The following is a 26,340-nucleotide window of genomic DNA, read 5'->3' as shown; positions in this document are numbered from 1 at the left end:
ATTATATGTTTTTTACACTGTTTGGGTCCCTCCATGTGCATGCTAAAATTAATTTTTTTTATTATAAATACAGATGGACAAGGAAAAGGAGTATTACATGAATTTGCATGTTGGTGGCAAATTTGTCCGCGATCTATATGTGCGATATGTAGGTGGTGAGTTGATTAGGTTGAAAGAGGATCCAGATACAATTTCGTATTTTGAAGTTCATAAAATTATTCAAAATGCGTTACTTTTTAATAGTATACAAATTATATACTTCCATGAACCATTTAGTGGTCGTTTACAAGATAATCTTAGGGTTCTTTGGGATGATACAAGTACAATTTCCATGTTGAATTACTGGGTAAAATATGGCTTTATAGACATATATGTTGAGAATGAAGTAGACACTCCTTTTATTGTTGATAATATTTTACGAATAACTGCCGCTTAGGGTGCTGCTAAGGGTGTTAGTGAGGGTGTTGGTGAGGTTGCTGGTGAGGGTGCAACTGAGGGTGCTACTGAGGGTGTTGCTGATTGTGCTGCTGAGAGGGTTACTGATTGTGCTGCTGAGAGGGTTGCTAAAAATGTAGTTGATGTTGCTGGTCTTGATGATATTGGAGATATTGTAGAATAAGATGGGTTAGATTATGATAGGGGAGGTGTTGATGATACTGCTGCATGGGATGGTGGTGTTCAGGATGTTGCTGCTGAAGGAGAGGGTGGTATTGATGCTACTGGTGGTGGTGGTGGCGAGGGTGTCGAAGAATTTGAGAATACAAATGAAGATGATGAAGAGAGTGATAGTGAGGAACAAAGTGAAGATAATATGGATGTTCCATATTTATTTGACGATGAGGGTGATGATGAACTAAAATCTGCCAGAGAGAAGAATAAAGGTAAAAAACATGTTGATGAGGGAAATGATAGTGGTTTCGTAGGAAATGACACTGATTTCCATGATGAGGGAGCAGATGAAGGAGATAATAATGGAGTTATAGAAGATGTAGGCGGGAATGATACTGATTACTATGACAGTGATGACCATGGGAGTTTGATTATGTCAGATGATGATGAACATGAAGAAGGTGCTAGGAGAAGAGGAATATATCATATTTACAACCTAAATACAGAGAGTCCTTATTTCTATTTGGGGATAATATTTATAGATGGAAAACAATTCAAAGCTACCATCCATAAATACTCAAAATGTAGTAGAAGAGAGTTAAGAATTATACATTCTGAAACTAACAGGATTAGTTACAAATGTAATGCATCTAAAAGTTGTCCATGAAGAATCTATGTGAGTAGAAATAAGAGGGTATGGAGTGTACAGGTTAAGACTTTCATAGATGAACACAACTGCCCTGTTAGTTTTACTAACGGGATGATGACTGCAAAGGTAATTGCATAATATTTTGAAGATACAATTAGAGACCACCTAAAAATAATGCTTAAAGAGATACAAAGAAGGGTGCAATCTGAAATACATGTAAATGTTAATATGAGTAAATGTCGACGGGCAAAGAATATGGTGACATCAAGGTTAGGTGGAAACATGAAGGAAGAATTTGCAAACTTGTGGGATTATGCAGATGAGTTACGGTCAAAGAATCCAGGGAGTACAATAAAGATGGCAGTAAATAGGGTGCCATATAATTCTCCACCTCACTTCAAATGATTTTATGTATGCTTTGATGCTATGAAGAGAGGTTGGAAAGAAGGGTGTAGCCTATAATCAGTGTAGATGACTGCTTCCTTAAGGGCCCATTCAAAGGCATACTTTTATCTGTTATTGGGAGAGATGGCAATGATCAGATGTACCCTATCATATAGGTTGTTGTCGAGGGTGAAAGCACAGATTCTTGGTCTTGGTTTCTAAATATAGTGGCAGCAAACTTGTGATTGGATGATGGATTTGGCTACACCATCATCAGTGACCAACACAAGGTAAATTAATGTATTAATTTTACTTGATGATAGTTGTTATTTTACTGTACACAGTCTGATTTATTATTGTTATATAACTTGTTGTTCTATGATAATTGAATAGAATCTCAAACTTGGTTAAATTTTGCTTGACAGGGTATTGAGATTGTTTTAAATGATGTTCTACCATGAGTAGAACATTAGAATTGTGCTCGACACGTGTTTGCCAATTGGACTGGAAGGAAAAGAGAAAAATCATATCAGATTTCCTTTTGGCAAATTGTAAAGTCCATGGCTGAGAGAGAATGGGAGGAGAACAAAGATGCATTGTCAAAGATTGATAGCGTACTTGCTACTGAATTGTTTAGCAAAAAAGAGAAAATGTGGACCAAGGTCTTTCAAATGATGCATTCCAAGTCAGATATAGTGGACAATAATTTGTGTGAGGCTTTTAATTCGAGCATTGTGTATACAAGGTACAAGAGAATCATTACAATTCTTGAAGAGATTCGAGTGAAGATAATGAAAAGAATAGTTAAAAAGCGGAGATTTCTCACTACATGGAAGTAAAATTTTAGGCCACTAATCAAGAAAAAATTTGACATCATGAAGAAAGACAATATTCAGTGGAGAATGATTTAGAATGGGGATAATGGATGTGAGGTAAAGAAAGGGAATAAGCAGTACATTGTAGACTTGAATGAAAAAACCTATATCTGCAGAAGGTGGCAACTAAGTGGGATTCCATGTCCGCATGCTTGTTGTGCAATATGGCATACTGGTGGGGACCCAGATGAATGGATACATTCCTTCTATCACAAAGACACATACATTAAATCATATAAATATGCTTTGCAACCTATTAATGGGCCTCAAGATTGGAAGAAATCTGGAATTGAACAAGTTTTTCCACCGGTTGATAGAGATATGCCTGGAAGGCCTAAGAAAAATCGAAGGAAGCAAAAAGATGAACCAAAAAAAATTCAAGCCTGGACATGTTAGCAGGATTGGTCTTATTATGACTTGTAAAAGATGTGGTGGACAAGGTCATAATAAAAGATCATGTACTGCAAACAAGGTATTTATAGTTTATGTATTCAAATTGTTTTAAAAGTTCAAGTTAATGTTAGATTTTTATAGTATAATTTTTTGTTGTAGGACCTTAATATTGATGGGAATTCTTCGATAAGATCACCAAGTACAATCGATTCAAACCCAACACACGTATCAAGGAAAAGAAAGGAGAAGGAAAAGGCATGTGTTACTTCTGATAGATCAATAAGGAAAAAAAGATATGAAGGGATATGCCTTTACACTAACTTGAGGACTGGAGAGCAGCAGACATTCTATGTAAGAACGTTTTAAATAAGTAACAGTATTTTTTTCGAAAACTTAAATAATGTTTGAATTTTCTAATATGTTATCAGTCTGGTACAAGAGCACCAAAGAAAAGGAAAGGAACTGAGGACCATTTGGGTACTCAAGAATCAGTAGCACCAAAAAAGAAGAAATGAATTGTCTGATCGAGTGGGTCTTTTGGTTGTACTGCTTTTTGTTAGGGTATATGTTTTGGGTTGAGCTTCTTTTTGTGTATGTCAAATATCTGCCTAACTTCATATGATATACCCTGTAGCAGTAATATATGTTTTTTTTTTGTATGCAAATATATGCCTAACTCAAGAATCAATATCATTTCTTTTCGATTATTTTCTGTTTATTCGGTTTAAGCATATTAACTAGCCAATATAATAGAAAACACTAAACACTTAATATTATACATAGTCATTTCTTCTCAATAGGTAATAGTCATACACTTGGCATTACACATACATAAACACTTAATCTTTAACAAAACACCTAAAGTGCTATTGCAAGTACAATTTCCACAAAGATACATATGACGCACACCATTGAGCAAATACACATTGTCTTATAAAATTCATTTTCTTTCTTCATTGTTTTAGATTTATCCTTCAAGCTCTTAATCTTTTCCTTTAATTCATTGTTATTGTCTTCACTTTGCACACTTCCAATCTCATTAACTTTGCTTTGAACACTTTCACTTTCACTCTCTTCCAACAACACACTATTCCTTTGAGCAGTACATGAACAACTTCTAATCTGTCTTTTAAGTCTTGCATTCTCTTTCGTTAAATTTTTCTCACTATCACGCAATTATCGTAGTAAGTAAATTAGCTCGATCTGGCATGCTACCATCATACTATTCAAAATACCTACAACCGTGCTACAATAAGGGGAAAAGGCATATTTATTATCAATCGATATATGAAACAACATTTTATCATTCAAGCTAAAAATTTCCCTAGAAGCCAATTTATTGGAATAACACTTCTTTGGGTCACCGTCGTAGACGAAATCTCGTCGCGAAGCACTAACGATGGTTGAACATGCGAACCTGTCCATTACACAATCTCTAATACAACCCAAATAAAAAACAAACAACTTTAATTATTAAATTAATTCAAGTGATATTCACAAATCAATGTTCATTTTGAACTAAATCAAATATAAACTTGAATGAAATAGAACTTAATCGAAAACCCATTCAAAATCGGCACATACCCAAAACATTAACAAAACTAAATCAAAAACCCATTCGAAATTGAGGAGATTTCATGGAGTCGAAGGTGAAAGGGGATTTACGATTTCATGTAATTTATGATTCCATTCAAACAAATCAACTCACATTCAAAATATACGCTTAATTGATCGGTTTAAGGCTGCTGCTTGAAGGAAAATTTGTTCTTGTAGAGGAGATTTTATGGAGTAGAAATTGAAAGGGGATATGCGATTAGGGTTTTAGTTTGATTTGCATTTGGGGATACTTGGGTTTGGGGGGAATATCGTTTGAAGCGTATATGTATGCTAAATGAGCGTATATTTGTTTTTTAAAACCTGGACATTTATTTTTGGTTTATTAGCATAATGTTACACATAATGTTTATTCCTGGCCTGGTGACAAGGGCCATCCCAGTTCACGCCCTTGCCTCAGGTTCGAACCTTATCCACCGCGTTGTGAGCCTTTCATCCCTTCTATCAAATACACACCAATAGGAGAGTGACACATGTCACTTTCCTACTGGTTCACATTTTTAATTTATAATTTATTATAAAAATATGACGTACAAATTCCACGTCAGCAAAAAATAATGACATGGAAATACCACGTCATCATAGATGACCACATGTGCATGCCACGTCAGATGGACCCGTTGACCGTCAGTTGACTGACGGATTCCATCCAACGGGGGGGGGGACTTATGCCTCATAAATAAACGTTGTAGGTAGAACTGCTCCAAAAAAAAAACGATTTGGGCACAAATGCATATAGTGCCAAACGTTAGGGGTATTTGTTTTCATTATGCCAACCAAATATTATGTTTTTCTAATTTACTGAGAAAAAATGTAAAAGATTAAAATGAAAGTGATCAAACATGTAGTTTACCCAATAAAGTTTTAGGGTGGTCATAATCAATAAAATAAATAATTAATCGAAAATAATTTAGATTTTTAAGGTGGGCACGTGCCCACCTTAAAATAAGGGTGAATCCGCCAGTAACCGCAAACCAATATATGCTAGTTTTATTACCTTTTAATTGATTTTTTTAATATAATATAAAATTAGAAAATTTATTTTGGATGACAAATTTAGATATTGTATGAAAAAAAAAATTCTTTTAAGTGGGTGAAAATGAATAATAGATAGATGTCAACTTATTTTTAAGAGTGCTAATATTCTTTTAAAAAATATGTTAATTTTATTTTTAAAATATTTTTATATTAAATTTATATTTTTTTGACAGCCCTCGTTATAAGCCGACCCGTCTATATTTTTAAAATTATTATGAGATGATTACAATTTAGTATCTGTTTGAAAGATTCTCAATCATTTGACAATGAATCCTCAAACACCCCTATAAATGTCATATTTGAACTTGAGATCTCTAAATATAACAATTATCCATAAGCCACTAAAATTATTTGGCTCGTAATACACCTCTATTTCGATATAACAAAACCTTAAGAAATATTTTGACATAAATTGTTTATTTAAATTATTTATCCTTAAGAGAAGCAACTCAAGAAACAAATATATTGTACGGATCAATATTGTTTGCTCATTAGTGATTATGATTAAAACAAAAAAGACAACATACAACTTCTATGTTCTAAATAATAAATGTAACTTTATGAATGCATCTATGACTGTCGTGCTTCATGTCAGGATTAATCCTAATATATTTTGTTAAAATCTTCAACACTCATATATTATATTAATTATGTTTTTTAAATTAAAATATTTTTCTGTTTTATAGCTATAAAAATTTAAGTCTGTCAGGATTTATAGAAATCTATGGATTTTGTTTGTGTTTTCTAGCTCTCTTTTCTCTCTCTCTCGCAGATCTCAACGAACAATGATCGGGGTATGTAGCATTTTAAAGGTAAAAATAGATGCCTATTTTAAGCAAAAAAAAAAAAAAAGTTTTTTTGTGAGCTTGAAATCTGGTTTATGTTTGGTTTTGCATGTTTTGAGGGCTAAGATTGAATTTTAGATAGTAAAACTTCATATTTTCTGTTAAAATTCGCATGAAATCAGTCATACATATAATCTATCTATAAATCATGTCATTTAATTAAATAATGACAACTCAATTTAAAATTTGACATAAAAGAAAAATAATTACAATAATAAAACTTTCATTTATATAAATATACTTTATTTACAATAAACACTGTCGTAACCGGTTTTCGTCTGGGGACAAAATTTTTACTTGGCGGGAAAAGTGATGTGAATAAATGGTTTTTAAAATAATTAGGGAGTCGCCATCGGCCTTTTGGGTCAGGTAGGTCGAATACCTAAAAATTATCCTTTAAAAGAGTTTTTAAGAAAACATCGATTAAAAGATAAATTGATCTGCGTTTTAACCAAAAATTCATTCTTTTTAATAATAAAAAGGGATTCGTGGTCGGTTACATTTAGGGAAGGATTAGCACCCATACAACGCCAAAAATTGGTACTTTTTAATTATAAACTGTCTCTATTATTAGAAATTAAAAATTCAAAGATATATTTAATTTATAATCCTATTTAATTTAAATTTATTACTATAATTTTAAGTAAATTTATTAATTTATATAAATAAGATATTTATTTATTTAAAAATATCAGAAAAGGACTTCTAGGTACTTTAAGACAGCTCTTTCCTTTGATATTAAAAATAAATAAATATTAAAACATTTATCTCATAATAATAAAAACATAGATTAATATATACAATTTTAAAAGTAAAATATTATTTATTTAAAAATATCAGAAACAGACATCTAGTTGTTTTAAAACTGCCCATTTCTTGATATTAAAAAAAATAAATAAATACTATTATGAATTTTTTTATAAAATTAATCAAATAATAAATATTAATATGATTAAAATAAAAATAATAATTACTAATAACAATAAAATTGTAATGTAATAAAACAATTAAAATTATATGATCAAAATATAAAGTATTGAAATAAAAGATCAAATTCGAATATTAGAAAACTCATATCCTAATAGTTTAATTTAACCTTAATTATTTATTCAGGGCTAAAATAAAATTTATAAAATTATGAGGGACTAAATGTGATATTTATCCTAAATATATTATTTAATACTGGTAAGGACTAAAACATAATAAAATAAAATTTGAAGACTGAATTAGAACGTTCAAGTTAGTTTCAGTGACTAATGAATAATTACAAAACTCGGATGGCTGCGAAAGGTTTGGCCATGCGCGAAATTACAGATATACCCCTCCCAAAACGGCATCGTTTGGGAAGGGGTATAAATGCCCCAAACGGCTGGCCCAAAGGGCCAGCTCTCTCATTTTTCTTTCTCATTTCTCTCTCTCAAATGAGAGAACCATAGTTCTCTCTGGCCTCTCTCTAGCTTCTCTCACCGGAGGGAAGCCGGTTATAGGCCGGCAGCCGTCTGCCTCCGCCGTCCTCACCGCCGGCCACCGCATCCGGTGGCCGGGAAATTTTATTTTTTTACCAAAACGTAGATCGGACCGTCTTAATGACGGTTCTGGTGACCGTTTTTCTTAAAAAGCTTCTAATCGGAGCAAATCTATGAAAATACCTTCGGGTTTTGGTTGTTTCCGACGACAGTTGGGGTTCTCCGATGACAGAGTAAGTTTCTTTCCTCTCTTGTCTCTGTTTTTTTTGTTGCTGTGTTGTTGTTGACTGGGATCGTTGGTAGTTTTTTTTTGTAACTTGTTTCTGTTTTTTTTTGTTTCTCCCTGTTCTCTGTTGCTGTTTTGCAGGTGGGGTAGCTTTTATAACCACCACCGAGGCTCTCGTTGGACCAGTCCAGAGGATGAAAGCCTTGGTGAGTCACCAAAGCTATGCTGGTGACTCACAGTAGTGTCTTGACGTGGATGGGGCAGCTGGCTCTCTGGAAAGCTCGGTGAAGGCTTGGCGTGGCAGCAACAGCGTCGGCAGTAGTTGTTTAGACCACTTGGCGTCAGAGGCGTCGTCGCTGGATGTTTTGGAATCAACGGCGGCGGCCGCGTGGAGGAAGGATCATTAGCAACTGGGGCTAGGGTTAGATGATACAAACCCTAAATTGGGTTTAGGGTTTCCTATAGGATTGTATCTGATTGGGCCTGGGCATGTAAACTGGGCTGAGTTGATTTGTAATTGGGCCTGTAATAATAATAAATTATTTATTTAATAATAATAATATAATATAATAATAATATTAAAACAAAATAATAATAATAAATAAAACAAATGAAAATAAAAAAACTAGTGTCTTCAGCTGCCCCTCTTTGTTCATTCTTGTGTTAACGAGAATAGGGCAAAGACGAAAAGAGAATAAGTTTTTTTTTCATTTGACTTCACTTGATTATGATAGAAATGTTGGACAAGTTCTTCTTCTTTGGGATTAGTTCTTCTCATTATGAACTTTTCCATTGGGGATAACAATTTATCAACTTCTATAATGCAATCTAGCAAAGAGTTGAACAAATTCTCATCTTTCAAATGAGTTCTTCTCATTATGAACACTTCTGGTAATGTTGATGCTGATCTATCTCCTTCTGTGACAGAATCATGAAAAAGATTGAGCAAGTTCTTCCTTCTTCAGATGAGTTCTTCTCATTATGAACTCTCTCTGGAAAAGTTAATCCATCAAGTGATGAATTCGAGCAAAAAGTTGAACAAGTTCTTCTCATTATGAACTTATTCTTCCTTCTTCAGATGAGTTCTTCTCATTATGAACTCTACCTGGTAATGATGATCCATCGAATGATGAATTCAAACAAAAAGTTGAACAAGTTCTTCTCATTATGAACTTCTTCTTCATTCTTCAGATGAGTTCTTCTCATTATGAACTTCTTCTTCTTCTTCAGATAAGTTCTTCTCATTATGAACTTTCTCTGGAAAAGCTGATCCATCGAGTGATGGATTTGAGCAAAAGGTTGAACAAGCTCTTCTCATTATGAACTTCTTCTTATTCTTCAGTTAAGTTCTTCTCATTATGAACGTTCTCTGGAAATGTTGATCCATCAAGTGATGGATTTGAGCAAAAGGTTGAACAAGCTCTTCTCATTATGAACTTCTTCTTCCTTCTTCAGATGAGTTCTTCTCATTATGAACTTTCTCTGGAAATGCTGATCCATCAAGTGATGGATTTGAGTAAAAGGTTGAACAAGCTCTTCTCATTATGAACTTCTTCTTCCTTCTTCAGATGAGTTCTTCTCATTATGAACTTTCTCTGGAAATACTGATCCATCAAGTGATGGATTTGAGCAAAAGGTTGAACAAGCTCTTCTCATTATGAACTTCTTCTTCCTTCTTCAGATGAGTTCTTCTCATTATGAACTCTACCTGGTAATGCTGATGACCCGAAGGTTTTGAAAACATCAAAAATCTCCTGAAGGCTTTTTGGAAATATCATGCACTGTAGGACTTACAGATGTGGGAAATGGTTTACTAAGTAAGATACTATGGAAATCGTTTTCTTACTTTTCAACAATTTCATTTTCAAAAAAGATTGAATGAGAAACTATGAAAATCGTTTTCTCATTATTTTTCAAATAACATGTAATTGGGTAACATGCCCAATCTCAAGATAATGCTGTTGGAAATAGTTTACTAAGTAAAAAAACTAAGAAAATCGTTTTCTTACTTTTCAACAATTTCATTTTCGAAAAGATAAAATGAGAAACTATGGAAATCGTTTTCTCATTATTTTTCAAAATATCATGTTGATTGGGTATCATGACCCAATCTCAAGATAATGTTCATTCTTGTGGATTACGTCCATATATTCTTCAGATGTTTGCGTGATTCCTGTATTTGCGGTTTTGAATTCTACCTTATTCTTGTAAGGTATTTTCATCATGAATCTTCTTGTTCTTACGAAGATCTATAAAACTTCATGTTTGAATGCACTCAGATGTATCAATGTAATGCATTATCTATTGTGCAAATGATGTTCTTATGAATGCATGAATGTTGATGCAATCTTTATTTGACTTCAAAGTGGTGAACTTGGTCTTCATTCACTTCATTATTTATTGCCAAGGTTACCTCTGGAATGTAGCAACTTATTCTATCAAGCTTTCATTTCTGCAGAATCATCTGATCAATCTGTATCTTTGTGTCTTATTTGCTTTATTAAAGTCTTAGAGGAAATGCTTCATTTAAGGAACTCTTGCCGTAGTCCAAACTATGATCTTGATGTACCATTCTGTCTTTGATAAAACCAACTTTCTTTGCTTGGAATTGTGTAGAAATCCAATAAAGCTTTCATCTTTGAAAAGAAAATCTATCATCTTTAAAAAGAGAATCTATCATCTTTGAAGAGTGTAGATGTAGATATGTCTGACTCAACGGGGATTAATTAGGAGAGTAGAGTATGTTCGTCTGTTCTGATTTGACTCTTGAAACAAATCATAAGGAAGATTTATCCTAATTCCTTTCATGTCTCCACATCTAATTGAATCTCGAACAAGGCAACTTGGACCATATCATGTCAAGATGCTTAACAACAACCTATCGTTCAACCATAATTGGCTCCACTAGTTTCTTGTTGTTAAAATTTCCGCTTCCCTTCTGTGGAAAAAAATCTTCGTCATATCTCACTTCAAAGCTTGGTGTTGAAGAAGACAAACTTCACCTTGGATCAATAAATGAAAACGCTATATGATCTGTAGCATTGGCTCAGCACCATAATTACTGGTTCGTAAAACATTTGACAACACATGCATCATCTCATGTGGTTTATGCTCAGATGTAAAACATTTGACAACACATTCATCCTTTTCTGTGGCTTCTTCCAAGATTTCTCAATCATTGAAGCTCCTTGCCTAGTGTTTAAAGCTTTTGTATGATGTCACAAGACCATTTGAGAACAAAACTCAATGGGAATACAAATGAGATGTTGGTGTGACCAAAAAATTGGTCAAATTCACAAAATGTGCTAGTGCTGAATTGAATAAGAGATATCAACTAATCTTGATATTATCTCGGGCAAGGGCAAGTGTGATACCGATCACGTTTTCTTCTATAACTGAGCGTTATAGAAAGTAGAAACACTTTAGCTATAAGATCCATGTACAGAACAATATCCGTAGAATTCTTGTTGCTGGGGATGAAATGCACATGATAAAACCAAAATAGATGAAAACTCATTTCACCCTGGCTAGCAATGATGATCCCAATAACAACGGGAATAACAGTAATATAAGTGAGAGTCGTGTCTCCCTTTTCAATGTTATCAAGTAAGCAAAAACTGATGTGAAAAACAGCTTCATAATCTCACATTATGGTTGAAACTAACTGCCAGGAATCTCAAAGAAATATGTCCAATCATCACCGACACACAGAATGCAAAATTCAAAGTCTAGATCTTGAGGAACTGAACCCTGGATCGAATGGTCTACATGGGGACCAAATTTAAAGAACATGCTGTCATGTGACACATGGTTAAGAAGATTGGGTATTTGAAAACATACTTACTGAGTAGATATTTGTTCAACAACATGATCATAATGTAACTACCTGATGAACGAAGCAATTATGTATAGTCAACTTCACTGTCATTGTTTCACCATTTTCATTCTTCATACCTTTCTGTCTCATTGGAAATATTTGTTCAAGTCAATGATCTTGACACGTGATGATATGGGCCTTCAGCATGCCCCAACAATTATTGATACGAACGTTCAAAATACATCAACATTATTCATTCTGATTGAAAAATGCTTTCAGCATGCCCCAGTATTTTGCTGATACAGATGTTAAAAGTGTGCTCAACATTACTTCTTTTTGAGATGAGCCTCCAAGAATGCCCAAATATTCATATTGCTGTGAGCCTTCAAAATGCCCCAATATTCTATTTCTGGTTGAAATGGGCCCTCAAGATGTCCCTCTAGATCTGACTGATTCACTCTCAATGTCTATTTGACTGGAATGTCATGATCCCCACGAGGTCCAATTTTGACAATGAACTGTTGTAGGTACTTGTAGCTTTATTCGTGCCCCAAATCTATTTATCTTGAATATTCTCATTCTGGTGTCACTAAACAGTAGTGTTATCAAATAACTGAAATTCTTTTCATGTTGTCACAAACTTAAGAAGTATTCAATCATTCTGACAAAAACGTTTGAGATATGTGTCTTCTGAATGAGGTGACCATTTTCTGTATATGGAGGGATTTAGTCAGACAGAGCAGTGAAAATAGCTTGGTAATCCATTCCAGGTTGACACAGTGGCTTATCATCTTTCAGTGAAAGCCATCTCTGAAATATACTTTTCTGTGGGAGAGAAACCAATTTCGCAAACAGTAATCTGATGCATTGGCAAGACTACATATACAATGGTACATGCTCTTGAAAAATCCACACCCATGCAACATGTTGATTCTGATAACAACTCATCTGATTATGAAGCGATCTTTCAGGATGATTTCACAGATATTGATAGTTCTTTCTGATACCAAGGATATCCTGAATTCTGATTCTGATGAGGAGAATAAACTGTTATACTTGACAAAAATAGGATATTAAGAGGTTGAGCCTTCTATAACTATGGAGAGATGTGGTCTGAATTCATCAATTACAGAGTTGATAGATTTTAATATATGTTGTTCAAATGGCTAAGGCTGCTGATGCACTTCTTTCAATAGAAGATAGGAAGCAATTATGCAACAACCCTAATAACAAGCAAAGACGAAACTCTGGCTATGATTTTTTTTGAAAAGGAAGAAACAAAGGAAGCTTGAAAAGAAGCTTCTTAATGAAGACGATCATGCAGTTCATCTTCCTAATCCAATGATTGGTTCTGGGGTTCCTACCGAACCAGATCAGATAACTCAAAGAACACTTCCAGAAAATGCTATTGGGTCTCCTTATTTCTACTACGAGAACGTGGCACTTGCTCCAGTTAGTGTTTGGACTGGAATATCACAGTACTTATTCGATGTAGAGCCAGAATTTGTAGATTCAAAGCATTTTTGTGCTGCTGCCCGGAAAAGGAGCTACATTCATAATCTGCCAATTGAGAACATATTTCCTTTTATTCTGCTTTCTCCTTGCACCATGCATGATGCTTTTCCATTGACAACAAACTGGTGACCTTCCTGGGATCCAAGAACAAAGTTGAACATGTACAGGAAGTGCCAAATTGACAGAAAGGATCTGTAAGGCTCTTGATGCTTGTGATGATGAGCCATCTTCGAGTGTCCATAAGTATATTCTTGATGAATGCTGAAAATGGAATCTAGTATGGGTTGGAAGGAATAAAGTTGCTCCACTTGAACCTGATGAGGTGGAAATGCTTCTAGGTTTCCCTAAAAACCATACACGAGGAGGAGGATCTGCTAGAGACATGTTCCCCGGTGGTATCAATGTCCTGTCTCTTTTCTCTGGAATCAGTGATGTAGAGGTTGCCTTCTACTGTCTTGGTATACCTTTGAAAACAAATGTGCAAGAACTGAATGATGATCGGTTGGAGCAATTGATGAGTAGATTTGGCGGATTCGACCTTGTTGTCGGTAGCATCCTGTGTAACAACCTTAATGGAAGCACTAAACATCATCAAGATGGACTCGAGGATTTTTGTTGGTGTATTTTCTTGCAATGACTGCCACAGTGACTGTCTCTTCTGCTGGTCCAAAATACACACTGCCATATCCCACTCTTCCCTAACCATGGAAAGGTTTAGTTGATGGTAAAACTGGTTATCTCAACTTTTAGAATCCTGTACGGCATACAACTGTAGAATCTATTCCAATTTCTTATTCTATGCCATAAGTTCTCAATTTCAAATTCCGCAATCTTCTGAAGGACATAATGGATATAATCCTGACAAGGAAAATAATCTGCATGGAAGAGGCAGCAATGATGCATCAAGACTTAAACCAGTATCACAGTATAACCAGAGTGTAGATGGTGGACTTGTTCATTCCCATAATATACCTTAATGGGACTTATAACTCTGTGATGTAATCTTCTAGAGAACAAGGATTGATGGTTGGGGAAAATAATTTGTCTGGTGATGCTTATTGCCCTCATCATGAGATAAATGATAATCTTTCTTGATAAATTGCTAATAATGTCACAGGATATCGTTACAAGTTCAATTCTCCAGAATTTCTGGTTTCTTGGACCACTTGCTTTCAAGAAAGTGAAATGCTTCATCATTCTGGCATTGTTTTTTCTTTTTCTACAACAGAGGTAGAATAAGCAACAATTGCTTCAAGGACCTTTCTCATTTGAGACTATCCTGTTTGAAAATGTTTTTTTATCCTTTCTTTATCGAAGAATGAAAGAATTTTTCAAAGTAATGCCCTTCTCAGGTTCATAATAGAATCAAATCATAAGCATGAATTCAAAGAATATCAAAAGAATCAACAATTCTTTAATGTTTGAGAATTATAGCTCTTTGACAAGTATCAAAATTTGGTTTGATTTCAGGATGGCTTTCCTATTTTCTATGTTTACATCTATTTAAGATGTCACTCCTCTCTCTCTCTTTGTGAACTTTGTCACATGCCTCACTTTGAGGACTTGGTATTTTAACCGGATACGTACAAAATGACGCAACTAGGATTGCCAATCACTAGACCTTCTAGAGTCCTTCCATTTCAATTCTCTGGAATCTTTCATTTAGACTCATCTAATCAAAGTAGTGCAAAAATATCGGTCTAAAAATGAAATTTCTGAGTGATTGTGTGAAGTTGACTATAACAGGTGTTTCACAACTCCCTTAGTCCATTTGTTAACACATTTGCCACTTTGGCTAGCTGAATTCAGCTTTATTGTATATAATAATATAATCACCTTCATCAAGTTAATTGAAACTTATCCATAAAGCCGGGGCGATTAACCAATTGCTCTAGAGAGACAGTTTTATTGCATATAATAGTATAATAGGCTAGCTAAATATTATCAATAAAGCCAGGGCGATTAACCAATTGCTCTAGAGGGACAACTCAAGCTTTATTGTATATAATAATATAACATGGGTGTTCAAATCCAATTTCTTAAGCTTGTTAAGAAGAACCTGTTATAGTCTAGGTGTTTTGGTGGAATTCAAAAAATCTCTTTGTTAGAATTCAATTTTCAAGCAACTGACTTAAACTAGATTTACCTATTTGTGAAGATTACGTTCATCATCCAACGTCATCAATAGAAAAATACTCTAGTCGGTTTTGTAATGTAATACACCAATGGTGCCCCATGTTGTACGCTCCTATATATAAATACCAAGCCTTTTTGTAATTCCTTTCAATAGGAGAAGGTTATCTCATATTTGTAATAGGATAGTGTTTGGGTGTATTTCATCTGAGGTAAGGTCAATGGTCCTTGTTTTTCTGGTTTTCAATCCTGATATTTTGTCAAAGATTATAACTCTAATCATGAAGAGTTTTTTAACCCAGTTGATATTAAAAGAATTGTAAGATTGCAAAATTAACTCAATGCTCATAACCTTAATAAGCAACACAAATTTATTTATTGCACAAAAGGTGTAGAAATGAACAAAAACAAGTTTAAACAGGATGCTGAAAAAGAAAGGTACTACAGTGGTAGATAACAACTTCCACTTGTTTATTTAGCCTACTCCATCATTCCAGTAATGTTGGGTATGCAATTGGCCTAAGATTTTTTATCCTCATTTGCCCCCCATTTCTTGATCATTTCTTGTGTCAAGACCTTTGTGTAGGCCTTCAGATACACAACTCTTTGCTTTATTTTGAGCAGTCTCTGTCATCATCTTTTTCTTCTCTGGCTGGAAATTGAGCTCATTTTTGGATTCAGAACAACTTTTATTAAGGATGATAGTCTTGTCCTGATTCTGAACACATATTGTGGCTGTAATTGGAGTAATATTCACCAGACTCTTTGTATCCAGACTCCTTTCACTGGTCTTCAGAAAATTTGATACATGCGTTTGAGGTTTCTTCAGAGTTTCATCTTTCCCATTCATTCTTAAACCTGTGGGCCAGTCTCGAATTACCTCTCCTTTTACTTTTTTATCATTTATAGTCAGAGAAGTATTGAGAATTGAACGTTTTATCTTTGGCTCAAGTACTTTGTTTTCTTCATTTTCTGCGGCATGTACTTTACTTGTTTTGATACTACCAACTCCATTTTGATGTTTAATTCTCGATTGTTTGACCAAAACAGACTAGTCATCCAATTCTATGATTCCCTGAACCAAGAGGTCTTGAACTCGTTGTTTGAAGCGACAACACTTTTCAATGGAGTGTCCTTGGGCTCCAGCGTGATAATCACCAGAGAGTTTCTCATTATACCAACTCGGGTATGGAAGCAACAAAGGCTTAGCTCGACGTGGAGTAATAATCTGGGCTTTGAGTAACTCAATATATAACTTGTTGCATGAAACTGAAGGAAATTTGGGTAGAATTTCCCCTGACATCACTGTCAAATTACAATTGTTTACTCTGCTTTCTTGAAGACCTTGTGACTGTTTGCTTTGTTTAGCTTTCTTCAATGGTACTGAAATTTCTTCCATGCTTCTCTTCAACTTGATCTTTGTCGCATTATCTGGGGTCATACCCGATTTTTGGAGATTTATCGAATTTCTACATTCCCCGAAAAAGTCTTGGTCATTTGTTTCCATTGTATCAGCTACATCATTCATAATCCCATTCAAATCTTTTACAACAGGATCCTCTAAGGGTTTCTCTCCATGGATTACAATATTCATCAGGTCCATCAATTTGGTCAGTTGTTCCTTTGAATCATTCTGGAATTTTTTCACTTGATCAGTCATCTTTTGTTGTGTCTCGATAAATTACTCTTGTAGTTTCTCAATTCTACCAACCCTTGCTAAAATATCATTCATGGTTCTTATCCTTGTTTAGGAAGACCAAGTTAGCTCCACTTTGATTTCAAAAATTCTGTCATGGAATCTTCCAAGAATTACTCTCATGTTTTCATGTTTAAATGTATGTAAAATAGTTTAAAACCAAATGTAATTATGTAAAAATGAAAATGTAAATACAAACGTAAAAATGCTAATGCAAATGCAAATGCAAATGTAAATATTAAAAATGCAAATTGTATAGTACAAAAGCAAATATAAAAGTATAAATGCACAATGAAAAATGCAAAAATGCAAATGCATGTATGAAAAGGTGTTTACTCAAGAGTGATCATCTTAGAACAGATTTCATTGAACACAAAAGTTTCGATAAATCAAAAAAAACTTTACATATAAGGATATCTTTCACTCCTAACTTCTCCAAAGCCCAGTTAGTTTCCATTCATGCTCAAAAAGTTGAGTCTTAAGTCTACTTCATCTCCTTGTAAAATCAGCTAAATCTATCACTTTATGGGCCATATTGCTTGTCTGGACTGCAGCTTCTTCCATGACATTCTAGTGTTTCTTCATATTCTGTGTCACTTCTCGGAGTTGCTCATTTTCTCTTGTAAGAGAACTTTTTTTGTCCAAGAAGTTCTTGGATTAGATCTTCATATATGTTGCAGTTCTTTTTTAGTTTGGTAAACCCTGTTATCCACTCTTCTGGGGTATCTCCTATGCCAACATTTTGAAAGGCTTGACTGATCTTCTGAAAATCTTCATGCATGGTTTTCATTTCTGTGCTCAATTTCTTGTTTTGGTCGTTCAAGTCCTTCAAATAACATGCTTGAGCTTCATAAAAACATCATCTACTCTGAATGCCCTGACTGATACTCTTACCATATACTGCTTTTGGTATCAATCTGGCAGGATCTTTGTGGAGTACTTTTGGTATTAATATAACAGGATCTCTGTGTGCTTTGCTTGCTTCTATCCTCGGAGTTTCCTCAGGATGTCTTTCTTTGGCCGCATCATATTTTGTTTGATCATAAAACTTTTTGTCCATTTACGATTTCTTTCCAATTTGATGAACAGTCTTTCAAGTCAACACCTTTTAATTATGCCATGATCATGCAATGCAAACAAAAGAATATAAACAAATCAGAGCAATGTAACATACATGGAAAAATAAGAAAACAAAAATAGAATAATTAGTACCAATTAATGGAAAGAAAAATTCTATTTATCAAGGTATAAATCATAACCTCATGCTTTCTAGTTCCATGCTTTGTTTGGAAAAATTAACCTAACTGCATGATTTCTAGTTCGCATGCATTTATTCAGAGAGAAAAATAATAATAAAAAAAAATTAAAAGCTAAAACTTATTTCTCCTTTGTGTACACCTACGGACAAATGTTTAGTATTGTCATAGATCAGGAGAAGTTTTAAGGTTTATTATATGCAAGGTTTCAGATCTAAGAATAAAAGTACCCGAATTGTCCTTGTTAGTGCCCCTTGGGCTGCTAACCCTCAATCCTAGTCCATCACAGACTAAAGTGGATCGAGTTTAATTTGAGGGGATACACTTTTCTATGCCTGACACGGAGAATAAATTCCCACGAAGACATAGAGCATATGAACCCCGAAAGCTACTTGCTAGGTCTGACACGGAGAATAAATTCTCACGAAGACGTCTCTTTCACTCCCACTTAAAAGGGACAAGCTTGATTAAAAAGCTTATGTTATGCAATGCATGTGTTTGTGTGTGATGAGAAATGTTCAAACCTCTGACAGACAATAAATAATAAAATTTAATATCTAAAAATAAAGTAAAAATAAAAAATAAAAATATAATGAATATTATGAAAATCATAAGTAATAAAAATTTGAAAGAAAAGAATTAAAAATTAAATAAATGAATTTTTAATTTCTAATTAATAGAGACAATTCATAATTAATTTTAAAGTTTGACAGTCCCCAGTGGAGTCGCCAAGCTGTCGTAACCGGTTTTCGTCCGGGCGCGAAATTTTTTACTTGGCGGGAAAAGTGATGTGAATAAATGGTTTTTAAAATAATTAGGGAGTCGCCATCGGCCTTTTGGGTCAGGTAGGTCGAATACCTAAAAATTATCCTTTAAAAGAGTTTTTAAGAAAACATCGACTAAAAGATAAATTGATCTGCGTTTTAACCAAAAATTCGTTCTTTTTAATAATAAAAAGGGATTCATGGTCGGTTACGTTTAGGGAAGGATTAATACCCCTACAACGCCCAAAATTGGTACTTTTTAATTATAAATTGTCTCTATTATTAGAAATTAAAAATTCAAAGATATATTTAATTTATAATCCTATTTAATTTAAATTTATTGCTATAATTTTAAGTAAATTTATTAATTTATATAAATAAGATATTTATTTATTTAAAAATATCAGAAAAGGACTTCTAGGTGCTTTAAGACAGCTCTTTCCTTTGATATTAAAAATAAATAAATATTAAAACATTTATCTCATAATAATAAAAAACAAATAGATTAATATATACAATTTTATAAAAGTAAAATATTTATTTATTTAAAAATATCAGAAAAACAGACATCTAGTTGTTTTAAAACTGCCCCTTTCTTTGATATTAAAAAAAATAAATAAATACTATTATGAATTTTTTTATAAAATTAATCAAATAATAAATATTAATATGATTAAAATAAAAATAATAATTACTAATAACAATAAAATTGTAATGTAATAAAAACAATTAAAATTATATGATCAAAATATAAAGTATTGAAAATAAAAGATCAAATTCGAAATATTAGGAAACTCATATCCTAATAGTTTAATTTAACCTTAATTATTTATTCAGGGCTAAAATAAAATTTATAAAATTATGAGGGACTAAATGTGATAATTATCCTAAATATATTATTTAATACTGGTAAGGACTAAAAACATAATAAAATAAAATTTGAAGACTGAATTAGAACGTTCAGAAGTTAGTTTCAGTTACTAAAATGAATAATTACAAAACTCGGATGGCTGTGGAAAGGGTTTGGCCATGCGCGAAATTACAGATATACCCCTCCCAAAACGGCGTCGTTTGGGAAGGGGTATAAATGCCCCAAACGGCTGGCCCAAAGGGCCTCTCATTTTTCTTTCTCTCTTCTCTCTCTCAAATGAGAGAACCAGAGTTTTCTTTGGCCTCTCTCTAGCTTCCCTCACCGGAGGGAAGCAGGTTATAGGCCGGCAGCCGTCTGCCTCCGCCGTCCTCACCGCCAGCCACCGCATCCGGTGGCCGGGAAATTTTATTTTTTATCAAAACGTAGATCGGACCGTCCTAATGACGGTTCCGGTGACCGTTTTTCTTAAAAAGCTCCTGATCGGAGCAAATCTATGAAAATACCTTCGGGTTTTGGTTGTTTCCGGCGACGGTTGGGGTTCTCCGATGACAGAGTAAGTTTCTTTCCTCTCTTCTCTTTTTTTTTGTTGCTGTGTTGTTGTTGATTGGGATCGTTGGTAGTTTTTTTTTGTATCTTGTTTCTGTTTTTTTTGTTTCTCCCTGTTCTCTGTTGCTGTTTTGCAGGTGGGGTGGCTTTTATAGCCACCACCGAGGCTCTCGTTGGACCAGTCCAGAGGATAAAAGCCTTGGTGAGTCACCAAAGCTATGCTGGTGACTCACAATAGTGTCTTGACGTGGATGGGGCAGTTGGCTCTCTGGAAAGCTCGGTGAAGGCTTGGCGTGGCAGCAACAGCGTCGGCAACAGTTGTTTGGACCACTTGGCGTCAGAGGCGTCGGCGCTGGATGTTCTGGAATCAACGGCGGTGGCCGCGTGGAGGAAGGATCATTAGCAGCTGGGGCTAGGGTTAGATGATACAAACCCTAAATTAGGTTTAGGGTTTTCTATGGGCTTGTATCTGATTGGGCCTGGGCATGTAAATTGGGCTGAGTTGATTTGTAATTGGGCCTGTAATAATAATAAATTATTTATTTAATAATAATATAATAATAATAATAATATTAAAACAAAATAATAATAATAAATAAAACAAATGAAAAAAAAAAAAACTAGTGTCTTCAAACATCTTATAGATGCTACTAAAACTTAGATTCTAAAAAAATAATATTTTCTCTGTCATATAATTTGTTTCTTATATTGATTAGATACATAGTTTTAGGAGATATATTTGATCAAGAGAAATGACAAAGTTATAAAAGACGTTTGATAAATATGACTAATTTGTTTTGTTAAACGTAAAAGAGTGAGACATATAAGAGTAAAAAAGAAAATATAAGTATTATTGTTTGTCGAATATTTAATAGAACATTCTCAAAGTGACAATTTTAAAACCAAAAGAAACATTAATGAGATGAAAGGAATATTTTTTTTGGCGGCTTAAACCACTCAATGGATTAATTGCACTTTTTGTGCATCGGTAATGAAGTTGGGGTCATTGGTTACTTTACGGAAGCTGAAAAGTAGAGGCATGGATGAACACTTTACATACCCTCTAAATCAAATTTTCACCATGAGTTAAGTTTCTTTCATGATCAATATAAATTGATTTGGTTGAACATATGAAAGAACTAATGATAGATTGTACCAAGAAAGAAATATCTATCCATCACAAAGAAATATAGTGCAGTAAAACATGTAAAATGAAAATGACGAAATTAGTCTATGATCATTATAGTTAGGCTCAAGATTAGACGAGAAAATGCTTATAAATATGAAAAAGGTAAAAGAATCCGGAGAAAATTTAAGAGAAGATAGGAGAGAAACGATCTTTTTGTTTTATTCATAAGTTTCTTTTATTTTAGATATTAATAAAAATATTTTTTATTTGTGACTTTTCTCAAAAGTGTTTTTTCACGTACAATTTTAGTTTATATTTTATTCATAAAATACTTTTATTTTATACATCAATAAATATTTTTCTTTTATATGTGATTTTTCTCAAAAGTATTTTCAACGTAAAGTTTTGTTGTGTATTTTATTGTATGATCATTATACTTGTTATCAATGTCAGATTATTTTTCTCGATCGTAATAATTGTGTTCTTAAAGTATAAAATTCTGATGTTAGATCGTAATACTATATTTGTGTTACGGAAGATGAATATGAATAAAGTTCTAGCTCAAATGAATTTAAAAGATGTGTTCGACATTTACGCTTGAAGAAAAACCTCTTATAATTATATCTTCATTTTTCGAATGAAATTCTATATGACGTGTCAAAGGGAAAGAATATCACTACGTTATGGAAAGAAGTTGGATTAACTATACATGAAGAGAAACTTAACTAACAAAAAAAATGGTTATCCCTTGTTCCCATATGTAATGGGGTAAGGGGGAGGTAAGATAGTAGGCTGTCCCCAACACTAAGTTGAGAGCCGCTTCCGTAGGAGACCTCCAAATTATGAAATGCTCTTCATGGGACTTGATCCCACGATTGAAATGACCATCCAGCTCAGTTGGTAGAGCACAAGGTTCTTAACCTTGAGGTCGTGGGATCGAGTCTCACAGAGGACATTTCATAATTCGGAGATTTCTTACGGAAGCTGCTCTCAACCTGGTGTTGGGGGCAGCCTACTATCTTACCTCCCTCTTACCCCATACATATGGGAAAAAGGGACATCCTTAACTAACAAGTTACATCTAAAACAATATCCATGTTCTCATCATTTGACAAAATGTACGTCTTTGGCGCAATACTTAACTATCTTTAAAAAATATTTTAAATTTTAAAGGCTACGAAGATTAAGAATGATAAGAAAGATTTAGACTTATTTATACTTTGTTCATTACCCTCGTCTTATTTAACCTTTAAAAATACAATTTTATATTATGTGAATCTCTCATAATTGAATAATTGATGGAATTTATGATTTTTTATCCTCGTATGATAAAATAAAGCTTATACTGATTGGATTCGACAATCTAAACGTAATAACTCAAATTTCTGAATGAATTTTCAAGTATAACTCTTATTTTATATTGTATTTTATGTTTTTATACTAATTACATTAATATCATCATAATATATGTTATTTAAGTTGTTAAAATCTTCAAAACCAATACAATATGAATGTTATATTTATTACAAATTTTTTAAGTTAAATATTTTTCTATGTTTGTTTTACGTCTATAAAAGTAAAACCTTTCCGGATATATATGCATCTCTATAATAATATCAATCTAAAATTTAAATTATATAAATTATATTTATTTCATTCAATGGATTAAACCCGAGTAATATTTTACATTATTAATCCATATGGTTTGAAAGATATTTATGTCCTACTGCAAATAGTAAGAAAAGAAAGAAACAAGGGTGGCTCCTACCAAGGATCCAAGAACAGGCAATGTTGCGATTGCAGCACTGCTAGCTGGACCCGGTGCAGGACCCGAGCCCAGTGAAGAAGCTGAGCCCGGGGCAGAAGCTGGCCCGTCAGCGGCTATGACTGCGCTCATAGAGGCGGCGACAATGACAGCGCATGAGATCTTCTTCATGTTCATGGTATTGAAGAACAAGCTTATTTGGAGACCTGCTGCAACGAAAACAAAATATATGTATATGGTTTGTGTTTTTGTGTCTCTTTTTTGTTTTTTCTTGCAGGTCTGAAGAACAATGATAGAGGTATGGGGCATTTTAAAGGTAAAATCCGTGTCTATTTTAAGCTAGAGATAGTTTTTCGTGAGCTTGAAATATGGGTTATGTTTGGTTTAGCATGTTTTGAGGACTAAGATTGATTGTGCATAAATTTTGGATAGTTAAATTTTGTATTTTCATCAAAACCTTAGCCACCACATGTTTTGCAGTTTCTGCAAGGCGTTTTTATTTTGTTGTTTGTTGCATTGTCTTATGGGTTGACAATACATTCTCTTGTTCTTTTGGTTGAAGTATAAACAAATTGTAGAATTATTTGTATACCTGTTACAACATAAAAATGTCTAATCTTGCCAAAGAAACTTCAGTGAAAAGTAAGAAATCCTTAACCTTTTCTAACCAAGTTCATGGACTGTATTTCAATTTGCAAAGAGCTATTTGAAGTGTACAAGCAATAGACGCAAGCTTCTGATCTCCATTCTATTGTTATACCCTGTGGGTTACTCATGTAAACCCCCTACAAGCAAGAATTTATAAGGCACTACAAATATCAATTTGCCTTAATTTTCATCTTTTTAGTGGTTGCTTGAATAAGAGTATGATTTAAATAGTTTACCAATACTAACCATCCTATATGGGCTAGCACGGATCCAAGGCACACGAATAGGCATTTGGGAGACATGAGTTTGATTCCTAGTGAACTTGATTTTACAATTTTCTCTATTGTTTTATATATTATCCAATTAAATTGTGTAAAACTCTTTTAGTTTTACACCTTTTTAGGATCATTTGTGTAACACTCTAAACTCGTTTGGGCCAAAAGTGCCACATTGAGCTACTAAGACAAACCTAATTTTCAAAATTTGTTCATTTTCATTTCAAAACATTTTGAATGGCACTAAATTAGACATACATGACAATTACAAAAACACTTTATAAATCAGAGCTCCATGACACAGTTTAAATCAAATAATATAACTCAAAGTCTGATATTTCAAAAACATAAGTAAGGTTCTCTGAATACACATGCTCACTAAAGCTACAATACAATACAATACTCCAAGAGATGCTAGAAGTCCTGCTGCGACAGTGCTCCACAAGTGACTCAAGCAAATAACCTACAAACGAAAAACATATGAAAATTGAGCCTACAAAACCCCACAATATAATCGTTACTCTAGAGCAACATTGTGAGTCTCATTAACACAAGCATGCTAAAGACATTGTACTAAGCAATAGGTACATGTATGATCATAATCAAGTACTATCTACTTAAGGTTCAACGATTCTAGTACTAAAGTAAGAGTCCCATATTCCCCTTAGTCCTCTACTAAGGGTCTCTCCATGAGTACACCTCTATTGGGTCTCTAACTACATTAAATGTAACTATTGAGCATTCTATAAAGGCAACACATGAAACATTGCTAGTATCTAGTCTCACATAGCCATCAGATACTAGTTAGCCGGGGGAACCCGATAATCACATAGCATCGGTAAAATTCTCCTTAAGTTGTTAAACGATCTCTTGGTCTCACATAGTAATCAGGTAGATCATGGAGGAGAACCTGATAATCACATAACATCAATAGAATTCTCACTCACCTGAAGCATTGGCTTAGTCTCGCACAGCCATCAAGCCAAGCTCAAAGGATATCCGTTGTACTGTGCTGATACAACTACGCAGGCATATTTGAGGGCCCAAAGCCATAAAACATTGACAATGCACCACGAGGGCAAATGAGGTAGCCTAGCTATGCACCACTAACATTGCCCCACTAGGGCAACTGAGGTAGCCTCACCATACAATAGCATAGCTAGACATGCTTAAGTAAGATTATCCTCTCACTAGCTAATATCTCGCTCGTCCTCTCATCTAGAAAGTTATACAAGGGTTTATTATTCTGTTATATATATTAGTCTGTTATATTTGTTAGTCTGTTAAGTGGCTATATTTTGGTTATTTAAAACTAAATGGCCTTTTAGTCATTTCTATCTCTAAGGAGTTATCTATGAATTTCATGATTTTACAATGATTATTGATTTTGATGTTCACTTGTTGCATTATTTGCTAGTCGGTACTTGACTTGAGTTTATTACTTGGTAGCAATACTCTAGTCTCTCTCATCACATTTTCCTTAATTCACCCTCGAATTGGAGGGACAATTGTACGTCCATGGTTCAGTGACATTCTTGTAGTACAAAACTTCGCTTTTATGTAATCTTATTAGTTTATGATATCACTTGTTTGTACATCCTCTACAGTGATTCTTTGTTCTTAGCCACTCGAAACGTGCTCGACTGAAGATGCTTGGATGTGTTATGCCTAATATGGTTACTTTGGTCATACCCTACTCCTATGAGTGTTTCTAGGCACCTTTAGCAATTTATGTTCATCACGAACTAAGTTCCACATTACATGTCATCATTGACTCTTACAGGCCTTAACGAATTTGAATCTTGTTAGAGTATGCCCAAAGACCA

Source organism: Hibiscus syriacus, unplaced genomic scaffold (assembly GCF_006381635.1).
Source record: "Hibiscus syriacus cultivar Baekdansim isolate YM2019G1 unplaced genomic scaffold, ASM638163v2 tig00110610_pilon, whole genome shotgun sequence".
Lineage (NCBI taxonomy): Eukaryota > Viridiplantae > Streptophyta > Magnoliopsida > Malvales > Malvaceae > Hibiscus > Hibiscus syriacus.
The sequence above is the reverse complement of the archived record's forward strand: the minus strand, read 5'-3'. Positions refer to the sequence as shown.